Source organism: Pleuronectes platessa, chromosome 14 (genome assembly GCF_947347685.1).
Source record: "Pleuronectes platessa chromosome 14, fPlePla1.1, whole genome shotgun sequence".
Lineage (NCBI taxonomy): Eukaryota > Metazoa > Chordata > Actinopteri > Pleuronectiformes > Pleuronectidae > Pleuronectes > Pleuronectes platessa.
The window spans coordinates 190,940-211,643 of NC_070639.1; the positions used below are offsets into that span (position 1 = coordinate 190,940).

Here is a 20,704-nt window from a genome sequence, read left to right on the forward strand (position 1 = left end):
TCATCATTTATGCATAGATGTCATCAGGCGGGGACTATTGTCTTACATGTCTAGTTTGGACTTGATTGGAACATGTATGTCCGAGATACAGATGCCCGTGTTTTGATGGCGTGTAACCAATTTTTAACGCCATGCCACGGTCACACGGTGTGATAAAAAAAAAATCCCTCAATCATTTTTTATCTCCATCTTGTTGTGATGACACTCATCTGAATTTGAAGTTGATCTGATGAAAGCCCTGGGACAAGTACGTAAAAGTAAAAATGTGGGATATTGCCAAAATGGCCACTAAAAGCAAAATGGCGGACTTCCTGTTGCGTTTTTCATAATGCTCCATGAGACTTTTTTTCATGACTGGTCACGATACACCTATATCCAGATTTTGATGAAAATCCGTTATGTGGAAACCTAGGGGCTGGTTCCAGGGGGCGCTGTAGAGCCATTTTGCCACGCCCAATTCCAATTACTCCAGAATACTAAAATATCCGCAGACCTTGAATTTCCTGCAAAGTTTCATAACTTTTTGAGCATGTCTAGACCCTGAAAAAGCCCCCCAAAGGGAAATAATAATAATAATAATAATAATAAAAATCCTTACAGATTCAATAGGGCCTCTCACCATTCGGTGCTCGGGCCCTAATAATAATAATAAGAATTACATGTCTAGTTTGGACTCGATTGGACAATGTATGTCCGAGATACAGAACCTCGTGTTTTGATGGCGTTTAATCAAACTCAAGACGCCACGCCACGGTCACACAGTGTGACGAAAGGTCAATCTCTTAATCACTTTTTATCTCCATCTTGTTGTGATGGCACTGATCTTAATTTGAAGTTAATCTGATGAAAGCCCTGGGACAAGTGCATCAAGTAAAAATGTGGAATATGGAAAAAAAATGGCCACTTAATCCAAAATGGCGGCCTCCCTGTTTGGTCAAGCATACCTATCCAAGATATTTTTTTGTTTGTTATGAAACGACACATGTCCCGATAGATTTGTATAAATGTCGGCCATCGTAGTGCCGGGGTTGCCCTATAGGGGGCGCTGGTCAGTTTTTTTGCCACGCCCATTTCTTAAAACCATATGAATATCTTCAGGGGGGGGCTGTTGTTACACACATGTAGTTTGAGAGAGATAGAATCATGAACACTGAAGTTACAGCAATTTCGTGTTTCACGGCGAGTTGATGAACTTTAATGCCACGCCATTCATATGGCGTTTGACGAAAAGTCACGGTAATCTTATGTCTTCATTGTCAATGTCTTGGGACCCATTTGATACAGTTTGACATGGTTGAGGTCAGTGGATGAGGAGAAATTCATCCAAGTGTAAGACAAGCAAAAAACAAGACATTTCCTGTTGCCACCAGGGGGCGCTGCGGTTTTAAGTCATCATTTATGCATAGATGTCATCAGGCGGGGACTCTTGTCTTACATGTCTAGTTTGGACTTGATTGGAACATGTATGTCCGAGATACAGATGCCCGTGTTTTGATGGCGTGTAACCAATTTTTAACGCCATGCCACGGTCACACGGTGTGATAAAAAAAAAATCCCTCAATCATTTTTTATCTCCATCTTGTTGTGATGACACTCATCTGAATTTGAAGTTGATCTGATGAAAGCCCTGGGACAAGTACGTAAAAGTAAAAATGTGGGATATTGCCAAAATGGCCACTAAAAGCAAAATGGCGGACTTCCTGTTGCGTTTTTCATAATGCTCCATGAGACTTTTTTTCATGACTGGTCACGATACACCTATATCCAGATTTTGATGAAAATCCGTTATGTGGAAACCTAGGGGCTGGTTCCAGGGGGCGCTGTAGAGCCATTTTGCCACGCCCAATTCCAATTACTCCAGAATACTAAAATATCCGCAGACCTTGAATTTCCTGCAAAGTTTCATAACTTTTTGAGCATGTCTAGACCCTGAAAAAGCCCCCCAAAGGGAAATAATAATAATAATAATAATAATAAAAATCCTTACAGATTCAATAGGGCCTCTCACCATTCGGTGCTCGGGCCCTAATAATAATAATAAGAATTACATGTCTAGTTTGGACTCGATTGGACAATGTATGTCCGAGATACAGAACCTCGTGTTTTGATGGCGTTTAATCAAACTCAAGACGCCACGCCACGGTCACACAGTGTGACGAAAGGTCAATCTCTTAATCACTTTTTATCTCCATCTTGTTGTGATGGCACTGATCTTAATTTGAAGTTAATCTGATGAAAGCCCTGGGACAAGTGCATCAAGTAAAAATGTGGAATATGGAAAAAAAATGGCCACTTAATCCAAAATGGCGGCCTCCCTGTTTGGTCAAGCATACCTATCCAAGATATTTTTTTGTTTGTTATGAAACGACACATGTCCCGATAGATTTGTATAAATGTCGGCCATCGTAGTGCCGGGGTTGCCCTATAGGGGGCGCTGGTCAGTTTTTTTGCCACGCCCATTTCTTAAAACCATATGAATATCTTCAGGGGGGGGCTGTTGTTACACACATGTAGTTTGAGAGAGATAGAATCATGAACACTGAAGTTACAGCAATTTCGTGTTTCACGGCGAGTTGATGAACTTTAATGCCACGCCATTCATATGGCGTTTGACGAAAAGTCACGGTAATCTTATGTCTTCATTGTCAATGTCTTGGGACCCATTTGATACAGTTTGACATGGTTGAGGTCAGTGGATGAGGAGAAATTCATCCAAGTGTAAGACAAGCAAAAAACAAGACATTTCCTGTTGCCACCAGGGGGCGCTGCGGTTTTAAGTCATCATTTATGCATAGATGTCATCAGGCGGGGACTCTTGTCTTACATGTCTAGTTTGGACTTGATTGGAACATGTATGTCCGAGATACAGATGCCCGTGTTTTGATGGCGTGTAACCAATTTTTAACGCCATGCCACGGTCACACGGTGTGATAAAAAAAAAATCCCTCAATCATTTTTTATCTCCATCTTGTTGTGATGACACTCATCTGAATTTGAAGTTGATCTGATGAAAGCCCTGGGACAAGTACGTAAAAGTAAAAATGTGGGATATTGCCAAAATGGCCACTAAAAGCAAAATGGCGGACTTCCTGTTGCGTTTTTCATAATGCTCCATGAGACTTTTTTTCATGACTGGTCACGATACACCTATATCCAGATTTTGATGAAAATCCGTTATGTGGAAACCTAGGGGCTGGTTCCAGGGGGCGCTGTAGAGCCATTTTGCCACGCCCAATTCCAATTACTCCAGAATACTAAAATATCCGCAGACCTTGAATTTCCTGCAAAGTTTCATAACTTTTTGAGCATGTCTAGACCCTGAAAAAGCCCCCCAAAGGGAAATAATAATAATAATAATAATAACTAGGGCTACGTTGTAGCACTTGCGGGCCCGAGCACCCGCACGTTGAAGCCTGTTGCGGTCGGTGGAGAGAGCGATCGATGACCAAGCGCACATCATCGATCGAGCATGCACTTCTCCACGTTAAATGCGTTTTGCGCTCTGCGGCAGTAGGTTTGCCAGTAGGTGGCGCCATCACTATTATTACGCACAGACATATATATCTGTTCATGTAGGCGCTCTGATGTAGCGTGAGCAATTTTGTGTCAATCGGATAATGTTAACACAACTTAATTTTCACACTGATCAGTAGGTGGCGCTCTGACCCTGAACTAATATTTATATGTGGAGCTGTTCAGATCAGTATTGTGATCATAGGTCAGTAGTTTGGAGCCGGTTGGATAATGCAGAGTGGATTAACAAAGTACTTCCTGTTTCCTGGCGAATCAGTAGGTGGCGCTATGACACTGAGGAAATATTGACACATAGAGCTGTTCAGGCTTGTACTCTTATCATGTGACAGAAGTTTGGTAGTGATAGGAAAATGCACAGTGGACTTATGAAAACATCGTGTCCTTTGGCGAAGGATGATCCTTCGCCGCACCTCAACGTTTAAATGGTTTGAGGAAATGTCACAATTCTGACCTTGATTCAATGACTTGACTGAGCTCATTTGAGCTGTATATCTTAAAGCAGCCAGGAGCAGTTCATCAAAGTATAAAACATGTCACTTCATGTTGCCACCAGGGGGCTCTGTGATTTCAAGTCATAATTTCTGTGTAGATGTCATCAAGCCAGAACTCTTGTCTTGCATGTCTAGTTTGGACTTGATTGGACCATGTATGTTCGAGATACAGATGCTCGTGTTTTGATGGCGTGTAACCAAACTTTAACGCCACGCCACGGTCACACGGTGTGAAGGGAAAAAAATCCCTTAATCAGTTTTTATCTCAATCTTGTTGTGATGACACTCATCTGAATTTGAAGTTGATCTGATGAAAGCTCTACGACAAGTAAATCAAAGTAAAAATGTGGAATAGGGCTAAAATGGCCACTAAATCCAAAATGGCGGGCTTCCTGTTTAGTCTAGCATATCTATCCAAGAGACTTATGTGTTTGTTATGAAAAGACACATGCCCAAATCGAATTTTGTACATGTCGGCCAATCGTAGTGCCGGGGCTGCCCGTTAGGGGGCGCTAGTCAGTTATTTTGCCACGCCCATTCCTTAAAACCATATGAAAATCTTCAGGGGGGGGATGTTGTTGCACACATGTAGTTTGAGTGAGATAGAACCATGAACACTGAAGTTAAAGCAATTTCGTGCTTCACGGCGAGGTGATGAACTTTGATGCAACGCCATTAATATGGCGTTTGACGAAAAGTCACAGTTATCTTATGCCTTCATTATCAATGTCTTGAGACCCATTTGGTACAGTTTGACATGGTTGAGATCAGTGGATGAGGAGGAATACATCCAAGTGTAAGACAAGCAAAAAACAAGACATTTCCTGGTGCCACCAGGGGGCGCTGTGATTTTAAGTCATTATTTCTGTGTAGATGTCATCAGGCCGGGACTCTTGTCTTACATGTCTAGTTTGGACTTGATTGGACCATGTATGTTTGAGATACAGATGCTCGTGTTTTGATGGCGTGGAACCAAACTTTGACAACACGCCACGGTCACACGAAGTGACGGAAAAAAATTCCGTTGATCATTTTTTTTCTCAATCTTGTTGTGATGACACGCGTCTAATTTTTAAGTTGATCTGATGAAAGCTCTACGACAAGTACATTAAACTAAAAATGTGGAATTTGGCCAAAATGGCCACTAAATCCAAAATGGCGGGCTTCCTGTTGCGTTTTTCATAATGCTCCAAGAGACTTTTTTCTATGATTATTCACGTTACACCAGTGTCTAGATTTTGGTGAAAATCGCTTATGTGGAAACCTAGCGGCTGGTTCCAGGGGGCGCTGTTGAGCCGTTTTGCCACGCCCATTTCCAAATACTCCAGATTACGTAAATTTTCACCACTCTCTAATTTACTGGAAAGTTTAAAAACTTTTTGAGCACGTTGAAGCCCTCAAAAAGCCAATTCATTGTTCGGAGAATAATAAGAATAACTAGGGCTACGTTGTAGCACTTGCGGGCCCGAGCACCCGCACGTTGAAGCCTGTTGCGGTCGGTGGAGAGAGCGATCGATGACCAAGCGCACATCATCGATCGAGCATGCACTTCTCCACGTTGCATGCGTTTTGCGCTCTGCGGCAGTAGGTTTGCCAGTCGGTGGCGCCATCACTATTATTACGCACAGACATATATATCTGTTCATGTAGGCGCTCTGATGTAGCGTGAGCAATTTTGTGTCAATCGGACAATGTTAACACAACTTAATATTCACACTGATCAGTAGGTGGCGCTATGACCCTGAACTAATATTTATATGTGGGGCTGATCAGATCAGTATTGTGATCATAGGTCAGTAGTTTGGAGCCGGTTGGATAATGCAGAGTGGATTAACAAAGTACTTCCTGTTTCCTGGCGAATCAGTAGGTGGCGCTATGACACTGAGGAAATATTGACACATAGAGCTGTTCAGGCTTGGACTCTGACCATGTGACAGAAGTTTTGTAGTGATAGGACAATGCACAGTGGAGTTATGATAACATCGTGTCCTTTGGCGAAGGAAAATCCTTCGCCGCACATCAATGTTTACACGGTTTGAGGAAACGTCACAATTCTGACCATGATCTAATGACTTGACTGATCTGATTTGAGCTGTATATTGTAAATCAGCCAGGAGCAGTTCATCAAAGTATAAAACATGTCACTTCCTGTAGCCACCAGAGGGCGCTGTGATTTCAAGTCATAATTTCTGTGTAGATGTCATCAGGATGGCACCCTTGTCTTACATGTCTAGTTTGGACTCGATTGGACAATGTATGTCCGAGATACAGAACCTCGTGTTTTGATGGCGTTTAATCAAACTCAAGACGCCACGCCACGGTCACACGGTGTGACGAAAGGTCAATCTCTTAATCACTTTTTATCTCCATCTTGTTGTGATGGCACTGATCTTAATTTGAAGTTAATCTGATGAAAGCCCTGGGACAAGTGCATCAAGTAAAAATGTGGAATATGGAAAAAAAATGGCCACTTATTCCAAAATGGCGGCCTCCCTGTTTGGTCAAGCATACCTATCCAAGATATTTTTTTGTTTGTTATGAAACGACACATGTCCCGATAGATTTGTATAAAGGTCGGCCATCGTAGTGCCGGGGTTGCCCTATAGGGGGCGCTGGTCAGTTTTTTTGCCACGCCCATTTCTTAAAACCATATGAATATCTTCAGGGGGGGGCTGTTGTTACACACATGTAGTTTGAGAGAGATAGAATCATGAACACTGAAGTTACAGCAATTTCGTGTTTCACGGCGAGTTGATGAACTTTAATGCCACGCCATTCATATGGCGTTTGACGAAAAGTCACGGTAATCTTATGTCTTCATTGTCAATGTCTTGGGACCCATTTGATACAGTTTGACATGGTTGAGGTCAGTGGATGAGGAGAAATTCATCCAAGTGTAAGACAAGCAAAAAACAAGACATTTCCTGTTGCCACCAGGGGGCGCTGCGGTTTTAAGTCATCATTTATGCATAGATGTCATCAGGCGGGGACTATTGTCTTACATGTCTAGTTTGGACTTGATTGGAACATGTATGTCCGAGATACAGATGCCCGTGTTTTGATGGCGTGTAACCAATTTTTAACGCCATGCCACGGTCACACGGTGTGATAAAAAAAAAATCCCTCAATCATTTTTTATCTCCATCTTGTTGTGATGACACTCATCTGAATTTGAAGTTGATCTGATGAAAGCCCTGGGACAAGTACGTAAAAGTAAAAATGTGGGATATTGCCAAAATGGCCACTAAAAGCAAAATGGCGGACTTCCTGTTGCGTTTTTCATAATGCTCCATGAGACTTTTTTTCATGACTGGTCACGATACACCTATATCCAGATTTTGATGAAAATCCGTTATGTGGAAACCTAGGGGCTGGTTCCAGGGGGCGCTGTAGAGCCATTTTGCCACGCCCAATTCCAATTACTCCAGAATACTAAAATATCCGCAGACCTTGAATTTCCTGCAAAGTTTCATAACTTTTTGAGCATGTCTAGACCCTGAAAAAGCCCCCCAAAGGGAAATAATAATAATAATAATAATAATAAAAATCCTTACAGATTCAATAGGGCCTCTCACCATTCGGTGCTCGGGCCCTAATAATAATAATAAAAATCCTTACAGATTCAATAGGGCCTCTCACCATTCGGTGCTCGGGCCCTAACTAGGGCTACGTTGTAGCACTTGCGGGCCCGAGCACCCGCACGTTGAAGCCTGTTGCGGTCGGTGGAGAGAGCGATCGATGACCAAGCGCACATCATCGATCGAGCATGCTCTTCTCCACGTTAAATGCGTTTTGCGCTCTGCGGCAGTAGGTTTGCCAGTAGGTGGCGCCATCACTATTATTACGCACACACATATATATCTGTTCATGTAGGCGCTCTGATGTAGCGTGAGCAATTTTGTGTCAATCGGACAATGTTAACACAACTTAATTTTCACACTGATCAGTAGGTGGCGCTCTGACCCTGAACTAATATTTTTTATGTGGAGCTGTTCAGATCAGTATTGTGATCATAGGTCAGTAGTTTGGAGCCGGTTGGATAATGCAGAGTGGATTAACAAAGTACTTCCTGTTTCCTGGCGAATCAGTAGGTGGCGCTATGACACTGAGGAAATATTGACACATAGAGCTGTTCAGGCTTGGACTCTGACCATGTGACAGAAGTTTTGTAGTGATAGGACAATGCACAGTGGAGTTATGATAACATCGTGTCCTTTGGCGAAGGAAAATCCTTCGCCGCACCTCAATGTTTAAATGGTTTGAGGAAACGTCACAATTCTGACCATGATCTAATGACTTGACTGATCTGATTTGAGCTGTATATTGTAAATCAGCCAGGAGCAGTTCATCAAAGTATAAAACATGTCACTTCCTGTAGCCACCAGGGGGCGCTGTAATTTCAAGTCATAATTTCTGTGTAGATGTCATCAGGATGGCACCCTTGTCTTACATGTCTAGTTTGGACTCGATTGGACAATGTATGTCCGAGATACAGAACCTCGTGTTTTGATGGCGTTTAATCAAAGTCAAGACGCCACGCCACGGTCACACGGTGTGACGAAAGGTCAATCTCTTAATCACTTTTTATCTCCATCTTGTTGTGATGGCACTGATCTTAATTTGAAGTTAATCTGATGAAAGCCCTGGGACAAGTGCATCAAGTAAAAATGTGGAATATGGAAAAAAAATGGCCACTTAATCCAAAATGGCGGCCTCCCTGTTTGGTCAAGCATACCTATCCAAGATATTTTTTTGTTTGTTATGAAACGACACATGTCCCGATAGATTTGTATAAATGTCGGCCATCGTAGTGCCGGGGTTGCCCTATAGGGGGCGCTGGTCAGTTTTTTTGCCACGCCCATTTCTTAAAACCATATGAATATCTTCAGGGGGGGGCTGTTGTTACACACATGTAGTTTGAGAGAGATAGAATCATGAACACTGAAGTTACAGCAATTTCGTGTTTCACGGCGAGTTGATGAACTTTAATGCCACGCCATTCATATGGCGTTTGACGAAAAGTCACGGTAATCTTATGTCTTCATTGTCAATGTCTTGGGACCCATTTGATACAGTTTGACATGGTTGAGGTCAGTGGATGAGGAGAAATTCATCCAAGTGTAAGACAAGCAAAAAACAAGACATTTCCTGTTGCCACCAGGGGGCGCTGCGGTTTTAAGTCATCATTTATGCATAGATGTCATCAGGCGGGAACTATTGTCTTACATGTCTAGTTTGGACTTGATTGGAACATGTATGTCCGAGATACAGATGCCCGTGTTTTGATGGCGTGTAACCAATTTTTAACGCCATGCCACGGTCACACGGTGTGATAAAAAAAAAATCCCTCAATCATTTTTTATCTCCATCTTGTTGTGATGACACTCATCTGAATTTGAAGTTGATCTGATGAAAGCCCTGGGACAAGTACGTAAAAGTAAAAATGTGGGATATTGCCAAAATGGCCACTAAAAGCAAAATGGCGGACTTCCTGTTGCGTTTTTCATAATGCTCCATGAGACTTTTTTTCATGACTGGTCACGATACACCTATATCCAGATTTTGATGAAAATCCGTTATGTGGAAACCTAGGGGCTGGTTCCAGGGGGCGCTGTAGAGCCATTTTGCCACGCCCAATTCCAATTACTCCAGAATACTAAAATATCCGCAGACCTTGAATTTCCTGCAAAGTTTCATAACTTTTTGAGCATGTCTAGACCCTGAAAAAGCCCCCCAAAGGGAAATAATAATAATAACTAGGGCTACGTTGTAGCACTAACGGGCCCGAGCACAGGCAATTTCAAGTCTGTTGCGGTCGGGGAAGAGAGAACGTTCGATGACCAAGCGCTCGTCTCAGCGTTGCATGCATTTGCGCACTGCTGCAAGATAAACGCTTCACTTCCTGTAGCCAGCAGGTGGCGCTATGATTTTAAGTCATGGTGTCTTTGTTGATGTCATCAGGTCGCGCTTCTTGTCTTACATGTGTAGTTTGAACTCGATTGGACCAAATATGTCCAAGATACAGAAGCTTGTGTTTTGATGGCGTTTAGTCACATTTTGACGCCTCACCACGGTCACACGGTGTGGCGAAAAATTGATCTTTCAATAACTTTAGATCTCCATCTTGTTGTGATGACACTCGTCTAAATTTTCAGTTGATCTGATGAAAGCTCTCCAAGAAGTACTTGAAAATAAAAAACATGGAATATGGTCCAAATCGAAAATGGCGGGGTTCCTGTTGCGTTTTTCAAATTGCTCCGAGCGCGTTTTTTGTGCATCTGGTGATGATACACAACTGTCTTCAATTTCGTGAGGATCAGTGAATTCTAAATGAGGTGTTTCTCCATAAATGAGGGGAAGCTCTGTTGGTGGCGCTGTTGAGCCATTTTGCCACGCCCATTCTTTAAAACCATCTGAATATCTTCAAGGGAGGGGGGCTGATGATACACACATGTAGTTTGAGGGAGATGGACCCATGAACACGGAAGTTAAAGCGTTTTCGTGTGTCATGGCGAGCTGATGTGACGCCCCGCCACAGTCAGACAGTGTGACGAAAAGTTGTTTCTTTGATAACTTTAGATCTCCATCTTGTTGTGATGACACTCGTCTAAATTTTCAGTTGATGTGATGAAAGCTGTACGAGAAGTATATCAAAGTAAAAGATTATGGAATATGACCAAAATGGCCACGAAATCGAAAATCGGCGTGCTTCCTGTTGCGTTTTTCATATTGCTCCGATCGCGTTTTTTGTGCATCTGGTGATGATACACAACTGTCTTCAATTTCGTGGGGATCAGTGAATGCTAAATGAGGTGTTTCTCCGTAAATGAGGGAAAGCACCATTGGTGGCGCTGTTGAGCCATTTTGCCACACCCATTTCCAAATACCCCAGAATACGTAAATTTTCACGAGGCCCATAATCTGCTCTATAGATGTTGAATGCATTCTGTAGTGAGAACACATTCAAGCACATGTCCTACACCTCCATGAGAGGGGGGAGGGGTGAGAAGGGGGAGGGATGAGAGGGGTGAAAGGGGATGGGGTAAGATGGGGGCGGGGTGAGAGGGGGGCGGGGCCTTCAAAACAGGTTGATCTGAGGAGGTCTGTTTTAGACAGAGTATAAAGGTGCTGTTTTAAATTATCCTTGGGGTATTTTTACCAAAATATTTTACAGACATTTCATTAAGAACCCAAGGAACCATATCAACTGTGGTGAAATGGAAATAATATGTCCCCTTTAAAGCGAATATGTCCCCTTTAAAGCGTTTTCGTGTGTCATGGCGAGCTGATTTGACGCCCCGCCACAGTCAGACGGTGTGTCGAAAAGTTGTTTCTTTGATAACTTTAGATCTCCATCTTGTTGTGATGCCACCCGTCTAAATTTTAAATTGATGTGATGAAAGCTCTCCGACAAATAAATCAAAGCGCACGATGTACAAAAACAAGACATTTCCTGATGCCACCAGGGGGCGCTTTCCTTTTAAGTCATGATTTCTAGGTAGATGTCTTCCGGTCGCGACTCTTGTCTTATATGTGTAGTTTGGAGTCGATTGGACAAAATATGTCTAAGTTACAGAAGCTCGCTTATATTGGCGTTTAGTCGAACTTTGAGACCTCACCACGGTCACACGGTATGATGAAAAGTTTAAATGTTGATAACTTTAGATCTTCATCTTGTTTTGTAGAGTCTCATCTAATTTTTAAGTTGATCTGATGAAAGCTCTCCGAGTAGTACATAAAAACATAACACGTCTTAAAAACAAGACATTTCCTGTTGCCACCAGGGGGCGCTGTGATTGTAAGTCACAATTTCTGCAGTGATGTCTTCTGGTCGCGACTCTTGTCGTATGTGTCTAGTTTGGACTCAATTGGACAAACTATGTCTGAAATATGGAAGCTTGTGTTTTGATGGCGTTTCATCAAACTTTAACGCCACACCACGGTCAGACGGTTTTGCTAAAACGTAATCCTTCAATAACTTTAGATCTCCAATTTGTTGTGATGACGATCGTCTAAATTTGAAGTTGATCTGATGAAAGCTGTACGACAAGTACATCAAAGAAAAAATATGGAATATGACCAAAATGGCCACTAAAGTCAAACTGGCGGGCTTCCTGTTGCGTTATTCATAATGCACTGATGGACTTTTTTGTGCATCTAGTCATGATACACAATAGTCTTTGTTTTTTTTGAGGATCGGTGAATGCTAAATGAGGGGCTTTTCCGTAGGTGGCGCTCTTGAGCCATTTTGCCACGCCCTTTTCAAAATACTCCAGAATACGTAAATTTAAGCCGCCTTCGAATTTACTGCAAACTCCTACAACTTTTTGAGCACATTAAAGCCCTCAAAAAGCCAATTCATTTAAGCTAAGAAAAATAATAATAATAATAATAATAATAATCATTTCAATTTCAATAGGGCCTCCCACCGATTTCGGTGCTCGGGCCCTAATAATAAAAATCCTTACAGATTCAATAGGGCCTCTCACCATTCGGTGCTCGGGCCCTAATAAGAATAATGCCTACAATTTCAATAGGGCCTCTCACCATTCGGTGCTCGGGCCCTAACTAGGGCTACGTTGTAGCACTTGCGGGCCCGAGCACCCGCACGTTGAAGCCTGTTGCGGTCGGTGGAGAGAGCGATCGATGACCAAGCGCACATCATTGATCGAGCATGCACTTCTCCACGTTGCATGCGTTTTGCGCTCTGCGGCAGTAGGTTTGCCAGTAGGTGGCGCCATCACTATTATTACGCACAGACATATATATCTGTTCATGTAGGCGCTCTGATGTAGCGTGAGCAATTTTGTGTCAATTGGACAATGTTAACACAACTTAATTTTCACACTGATCAGTAGGTGGCGCTATGACCCTGATCTAATATTTATATGTGGAGCTGTTCAGATCAGTATTGTGATCATAGATCAGTAGTTTGGAGCCGGTTGGATAATGCAGAGTGGATTAACAAAGTACTTCCTGTTTCCTGGCAAATCAGTAGGTGGCGCTATGACACTGAGGAAATATTGACACATAGAGCTGTTCAGGCTTGTACTCTTTTCATGTGACAGAAGTTTGGTAGTGATAGGACAGTGCACAGTGGACTTATGAAAACATCGTGTCCTTTGGCGAAGGATGATCCTTCGCCGCACCTCAACGTTTAAATGGTTTGAGGAAATGTCACAATTCTGACCTTGATTCAATGACTTGACTGAGCTCATTTGAGCTGTATATCTTAAAGCAGCAAGGAGCAGTTCATCAAAGTATAAAACATGTCACTTCCTGTAGCCACCAGGGGGCGCTGTAATTTCAAGTAATAATTTCTGTGTAGATGTCATCAGGATGGCACCCTTGTCTTACATGTCTAGTTTGGACTCGATTGGACAATGTATGTCCGAGATACAGAACCTCGTGTTTTGATGGCGTTTAATCAAACTCAAGACGCCACGCCACGGTCACACGGTGTGACGAAAGGTCAATCTCTTAATCACTTTTTATCTCCATCTTGTTGTGATGGCACTGATCTTAATTTGAAGTTAATCTGATGAAAGCCCTGGGACAAGTGCATCAAGTAAAAATGTGGAATATGGAAAAAAAATGGCCACTTAATCCAAAATGGCGGCCTCCCTGTTTGGTCAAGCATACCTATCCAAGATATTTTTTTGTTTGTTATGAAACGACACATGTCCCGATAGATTTGTATAAATGTCGGCCATCGTAGTGCCGGGGTTGCCCTATAGGGGGCGCTGGTCAGTTTTTTTGCCACGCCCATTTCTTAAAACCATATGAATATCTTCAGGGGGGGGCTGTTGTTACACACATGTAGTTTGAGAGAGATAGAATCATGAACACTGAAGTTACAGCAATTTCGTGTTTCACGGCGAGTTGATGAACTTTAATGCCACGCCATTCATATGGCGTTTGACGAAAAGTCACGGTAATCTTATGTCTTCATTGTCAATGTCTTGGGACCCATTTGATACAGTTTGACATGGTTGAGGTCAGTGGATGAGGAGAAATTCATCCAAGTGTAAGACAAGCAAAAAACAAGACATTTCCTGTTGCCACCAGGGGGCGCTGCGGTTTTAAGTCATCATTTATGCATAGATGTCATCAGGCGGGGACTATTGTCTTACATGTCTAGTTTGGACTTGATTGGAACATGTATGTCCGAGATACAGATGCCCGTGTTTTGATGGCGTGTAACCAATTTTTAACGCCATGCCACGGTCACACGGTGTGATAAAAAAAAAATCCCTCAATCATTTTTTATCTCCATCTTGTTGTGATGACACTCATCTGAATTTGAAGTTGATCTGATGAAAGCCCTGGGACAAGTACGTAAAAGTAAAAATGTGGGATATTGCCAAAATGGCCACTAAAAGCAAAATGGCGGACTTCCTGTTGCGTTTTTCATAATGCTCCATGAGACTTTTTTTCATGACTGGTCACGATACACCTATATCCAGATTTTGATGAAAATCCGTTATGTGGAAACCTAGGGGCTGGTTCCAGGGGGCGCTGTAGAGCCATTTTGCCACGCCCAATTCCAATTACTCCAGAATACTAAAATATCCGCAGACCTTGACTTTCCTGCAAAGTTTCATAACTTTTTGAGCATGTCTAGACCCTGAAAAAGCCCCCCAAAGGGAAATAATAATAATAATAATAATAATAATAATAACTAGGGCTACGTTGTAGCACTAACGGGCCCGAGCACAGGCAATTTCAAGTCTGTTGCGGTCGGTGAAGAGAGAACGTTCAATGACCAAGCGCTCGTCTCTGCGTTGCATGCGTTTGTGCACTGCGGCAAGGATTATTGCTTCACTTCCTGTAGCCAGCAGGAGGCTCTATGAACTAGAGGTAAGTAACCTTGAAACCATACAACCAAACCTATTGCTTTAACTATCACCATATACTTACATGCCTCAAGGCTTTTTTAATATAAAATTGTTATAAAAGTTACAGTTTATTTAACACGTCTAATGAAAACATTGAAGCAAGTTAACTGCAGAGTCGTAGGTTTGGCTGTGACTTTGTTTTATTTTAATAAGTTAATATCAATACGCTACATGTGTAAGTTGCATGTGATAATAACTATGTTTCACCATTATTCTGATACAGGCTGATATTTCCACCATTACTATTTTCACATCGTTAATTTAGTCTGTCATGGAGTTGTAGAGTCAATTAGACAGTATAGATAAGATTATAATGTCCACACATCAGTGTTGTAAACACTTCTCCAGTTAATTATATAATTATGTTTTCACACTGAGGGAAGTGGAGAGACTTGATGTGGACTGTTATCAACAGCTCTGTGGGAGATCATCACCTTGAATATTACAGATGAGGTAGAAAGACATTTTATCTGTGTACAATGTTGTATTTCTTTCTCACGTTTTATCAAAAGCGATTTAAAGTATGTGCATTTAACCATTAGTATACAAACCCAGACCCCAGTACATCGGTTCTATCTGAAATATGTGGTGCTTCATACACAACACAAAACATTCATAACAGTGCGCTTCTGTTCCTCATTAATGCAGCTCCTGATGTCCTCAGCAGCAACATGGTGGAGATTTGCAGCTTCATGCTGGTCAACTGGAAGACAACTGATTAAGATTAAAAGATTAAGATTAAGATCCATTTATTCGTCCCAAACACATGCACAGACATGCAAAGGCACACTCATGCAAGTAGGGGAATTTAATCTCTGCTTTTTACCCATCTGGTGCAGGACACACAGAGCAGTGAGCGACCATGTACGGCGCTCACGGAGCAGATGTTGGGGGAGTGAGGTGCCTTGCTCAGGGGCACTAGAGAGGGTAGGGAGACTCTTGGATTTTTGGACAGATCAATCCAGGTTTGTCTTTTGTTGTCTCTCCGTGGAGTCAAACCGGAGACGAACCAGAGACCTTCTCTGCCCATAGTCCAAGTTTCTGCCCTCTACACATCACTCCATACGTTGCTCCCTTAACTACAGATGGCCTGCGAATGTCATGGAGTTTTACAGTGAATTAGACAGTTTAGATATGATTTTAATCTCCACACATCAGTGTTGTAAACAGTTCTCAAATTAATTATATAATTATGTTTTCACACTGAGGGAAGTGGAGAGACTTGATGTGGACTGTTATCAATAGCTCTGTGGGAGATTATCACCTTGAATATTACAGATGAGGTAGAAAGACATTTTATCTATTTTTACAATGTTGTATTTCTTTCAGTACTTTTATCAAAAGCGACTTAGATAAAAATATGTGCATTTAACCATTAGGATACAAACCCAGACCACAGTACAACGGTTCTATCTGAAATCTGTTGTGCTTCATACACAACTCAAAACATTCTTTAACAGTGCGTTTCTTCTCTTCATAGATGAGGAACTGCAGCACCTGACGTCGTCAGCAGCAACATGGTGGTCAACACGTAGACGACTGCATCATCATCAGAAGCTACACAACACTTCTAAATTCCTCCCTTAAATAAAGATGGCCTGCAACTGTTTGGTGGTGGCAGTCATTGCTAAGTGGCATGGATAAGAATTAATTTCTATCTTCATTATGGTTGGTTAAAATAATAAAAACTTATAACAACAATGTGTATCTTTTGCTTTCTGATTTGATACACTTTAGATAAGAACCCAGTGTTTAATATTTCTGCTTTGCCATAAGAGACAAAACATGGTCAATTGGTCATCACAGCTGTGTCCTTCAGGCTCGTCCGTCCCTAATAAAATGAGAGGAAACATAAAAATAATCAGATCATAATCATTTCATCTTAGGAAATAGGTAGTGTACATCATTTTCAAATTCTCTATGAACACTGTCTGTTCTAGTAAAGTTACAAGGCTATAATGTATTTATATTTAACAAAAGAATTCAGGGAAGTCTGCCTGAGATTAACGATGTAAACACTAGTAGACACGGTTATTTTTCACTGTAACACGTGACAGGACATCAACACCGTGACTCTGAATAAAGAGCCTTAGGATACGTAGTGCTCCTTTGCACAGCTGCTCTTACAATGTGTAGCAAGTGCTAAATCTCCATTAGTATAATAGTAATGAAAATCACCCTTCACATAATTGAACATATATTTTCCATGTGAACCGCTTTAACACAGTTCAATTGCGGAGCAAAATATAACTTATACAGTATTTATTAGAGTTACATATGAACAAAGTGTGTATTCTTATTTTCGGTGGATATTCAACTATGTATTTGAATATGCTTTTGGATTAAAACGTGCACTACCATGACAATGAATGTTTAGTATGGAGCTATTTCACATTAAAAGTATTGCATTATAATTTAACACATTATGTATTATGTGCAATACTTTGTAAGTAAGGAAAACAGGTCTGTACCTGGAGTCAGTGTTCAGTCTGGTTGGATTCAAGTTGTGTCTCACGCTGTACATCCTAGAGGAACATTGAACACAAATACACAGATATGTTAAGTCATACATGTGCCATGTTATCTGCTTAACAGACTTTTACATGGTAATAATAAAATATTAATTCAAAGTTAATCAGATCATAATCATTTCAGCTTAGGAAATAGGTAGTGCATATTAGCCTACAATTCTGTATGACACTGTCTGTTCTAGTAAAGTTACAAGGCTATGATTTACTCATATTTAACAAAAGAATTCAGTGAAGTCTGTCTGAGATTAACGATTTAAATACTGAAGGTGGGAGACACGGTTACTTTTCACTGTAACACGTTACAACACTACTCTGAAGAAAGAGCTTTAGGACACGTAATGCTCCTTTGAACAGCTGCTCTTGCAATGCAGATGTGACTTTAAACACTCAGGTTTGTCAGGTTTCAGTTAGCATCGCTAGCCCGCTAGCGAAAGTAACTTACAAGCCGACACACAGTCTCCTGTCTCAGAGTCATCCGCATAAAGTAACGCTTATATCTGCTGGGTGGACCCGCTCATGTCGTTTCATGTCGGTGTTTGTCGGTAATAACCCCAATCGAATCGAAGGACAGTTACTGCACCCATGCGAAGATATTGTTAGCTTGCTTGTTAGCGAGCTAGTTAGCCTCCGGCGCTAGCGAAAAACAAGCCGACACACAGTCTCCTGTCTCAGATTCATCCTTATAAACGAACGCTTATCTGTGCTTGGTGGACCTGGGTTCATGGCGGTTGTTTCGGTAACAGCTGGCATTCGCATCGAACCCGTTGATATACACTGAGCTGGTATGTAGCTCCCGGATTAGCGTCCCATAGCTATCACGGCTGATTCAAAGGCACCCTGCGAATCACATCGAAATAAAATACTTAACGTGACTTACCACAGAAATGGAGGCGCAGACATCGTTACCGTGACCGTCAGGAGAAGGAGCAGAACATCAAAGTGTGTAATTTACCGGGTATGTGGGTGTAAGCCATTTCATGAGGCGTTCACTTGTAGCTGGTTGAAGCCGAACTCACAACACACAGCACAGCTTACACTGTGACGTCACGTGAATTTCAAACATCTATATCGCTTAAACGAGGGAGTTAAAATAAAATACACCCCCCTCAGAGTTGTCATGAAGGAAGAACTTAGCGATTGAGACTAAAACCAAAGTTTGAGCAATGCTGTAAAAGGTTTAATTCTCCTCTAAAGTTGGCCACCCTGTAAACACAGTCTGTTAATGCATAGATAACACAATCCATGGTCTGACACTGCCATCTAGTGACTAAATATTGCAGCACATCTGCCAGATATAGATGTTTTCATTCCTCAAACTGGAAGCCACACCACGGTCACACAGTATTATGAAAAGTTGCAATTTCGTTAACTTTAGATCTTCATCTTGTTTTGAACACATGCATCAAATTTTTACGTTGATTTAATGAAGGCCCTACGAGTAGTGAATCAAACTGTAACACATAGAAAAACAAGACATTTGCTGTTGCCACCAGGGGACGCTGTGATTTTAAGTCACGATTTCTGTACCGATGTCTTCAAGTCGCGACTCTTGTGTTATGTGTATATTTTGGACTCGATTGGACAAAATATGTCCAAGATACAGGAGCCCGTGTTTTGATGGCGTTTAATCAAACTTTGAGGCCACACCACGGTCAGACGGTTTTGCTAAAACTTAATCCTTCAATAACTTTAGATCTCCATTTTGTTGTGATGACGATCGTCTAAATTGTAAGTTGATTTGATGAAAGCTGTAGGAGGAGTACTTCAAAACAAAAATATGGAATATGACCAAAATGGCCACTAAAGTCAAACTGGCGGGCTTCCTGTTGCGTTATTCATAATGCACTGATGGACTTTTTTGTGCATCTAGTCATGATACACAATAGTCTTTGTTTTTTTTGAAGATCGGTGAATGCTAAATGAGGGGCTTTTCCGTAGGTGGCGCTCTTGAGCCATTTTGCCACGCCCTTTTCAAAATACTCCAGAATACGTAAATTTTCGCCGCCTTCGAATTTACTGCAAACTCCTACAACTTTTTGAGCACATTAAAGCCCTCAAAAAGCCAATTCATTTAAGCTAAGAAAAATAATAATAATAATAATAATAATAATCATTTCAATTTCAATAGGTCCTCTCACCGATTTCGGTGCTCGGGCCCTAATAAAAATCCTTACAGATTCAATAGGGCCTCTCACCATTCGGTGCTCGGGCCCTAATAATAATAAGAATAATGCCTACAATTTCAATAGGGCCTCTCACCATTCGGTGCTCGGGCCCTAATAATAATAAAAATCCTTACAGATTCAATAGGGCCTCTCACCATTCGGTGCTCGGGCCCTAATAATAATAATAATAATAATAATAAAAATCCTTACAGATTCAATAGGGCCTCTCACCATTCGGTGCTCGGGCCCTAATAATGCCTACAATTTCAATAGGGCCTCTCACCATTCGGTGCTCGGGCCCTAATAAAAATCCTTACAGATTCAATAGGGCCTCTCACCATTCGGTGCTCGGGCCCTAATAATAAAAATCCTTACAGATTCAATAGGGCCTCTCACCATTCGGTGCTCGGGCCCTAATAATATCTACAATTTCAATAGGGCCTCTCACCATTCGGTGCTCGGGCCCTAAAAAAACAAACCCCTTAAGAACACACACACACTGAACAGAGAACTCATATCCTGAAACATGAGCCTTTAACCTTCACTGAGAAAAAGCAACAGTGATAATATAAAACATTTGTACAATATTTTCATATTTCAGCCTTTTACCACTTTTGTCGTATTTAACTGTAAAGTGAATATTTCAGGGTTTTGTGTCTAATCTTCAGTTCTTGAAAATACCTGTGAAACAATTATATACAGTCATATTTAACAGTGCAAGATTATTGCTTGGACATTACCTAAATAATTGCCAATAAATTGAATCATCAGTTAACCAATACGTCTCCGGTATCCATCTTCACAGTGGGTGTGTTTTGGGCGACCTGGTGGTCACGTGACCACATTATGACGGACAACACTCAAACATGTCATGGCTTCATAAACACACAATCTAGATACACACATACAAAAGATGGTACAAATAAGAAATATATGAGGCGACAAGCTGCTGAGACACTTTCAACGACACGGTGCTGTTTGATTGTTTGGGCTGCGATGACTAAACAGACCAAACGAGTGGAACCTGTGTCGTTGATCCTGAGGAGCCGGCAGCTCATCGCTCAGCTGCTCCTCCTGGTCTGATC

General features: G+C 41.6%; 1 long non-coding RNA gene across 1 annotated transcript; it reads right to left on the reverse strand.

Annotated features, from left to right (window-relative positions):
• Positions 1–15,742: 15,742 nt before the first annotated feature.
• LOC128455660 (uncharacterized) lies at positions 15,743–19,508 on the reverse strand. Its single transcript, XR_008341756.1, has 3 exons — positions 18,332–19,508; positions 17,395–17,448; positions 15,743–16,754 (listed from the first exon to the last, which is right to left on the reverse strand). It is a non-coding gene; the product is annotated as an uncharacterized LOC128455660 (long non-coding RNA).
• Positions 19,509–20,704: the final 1,196 nt, after the last annotated feature.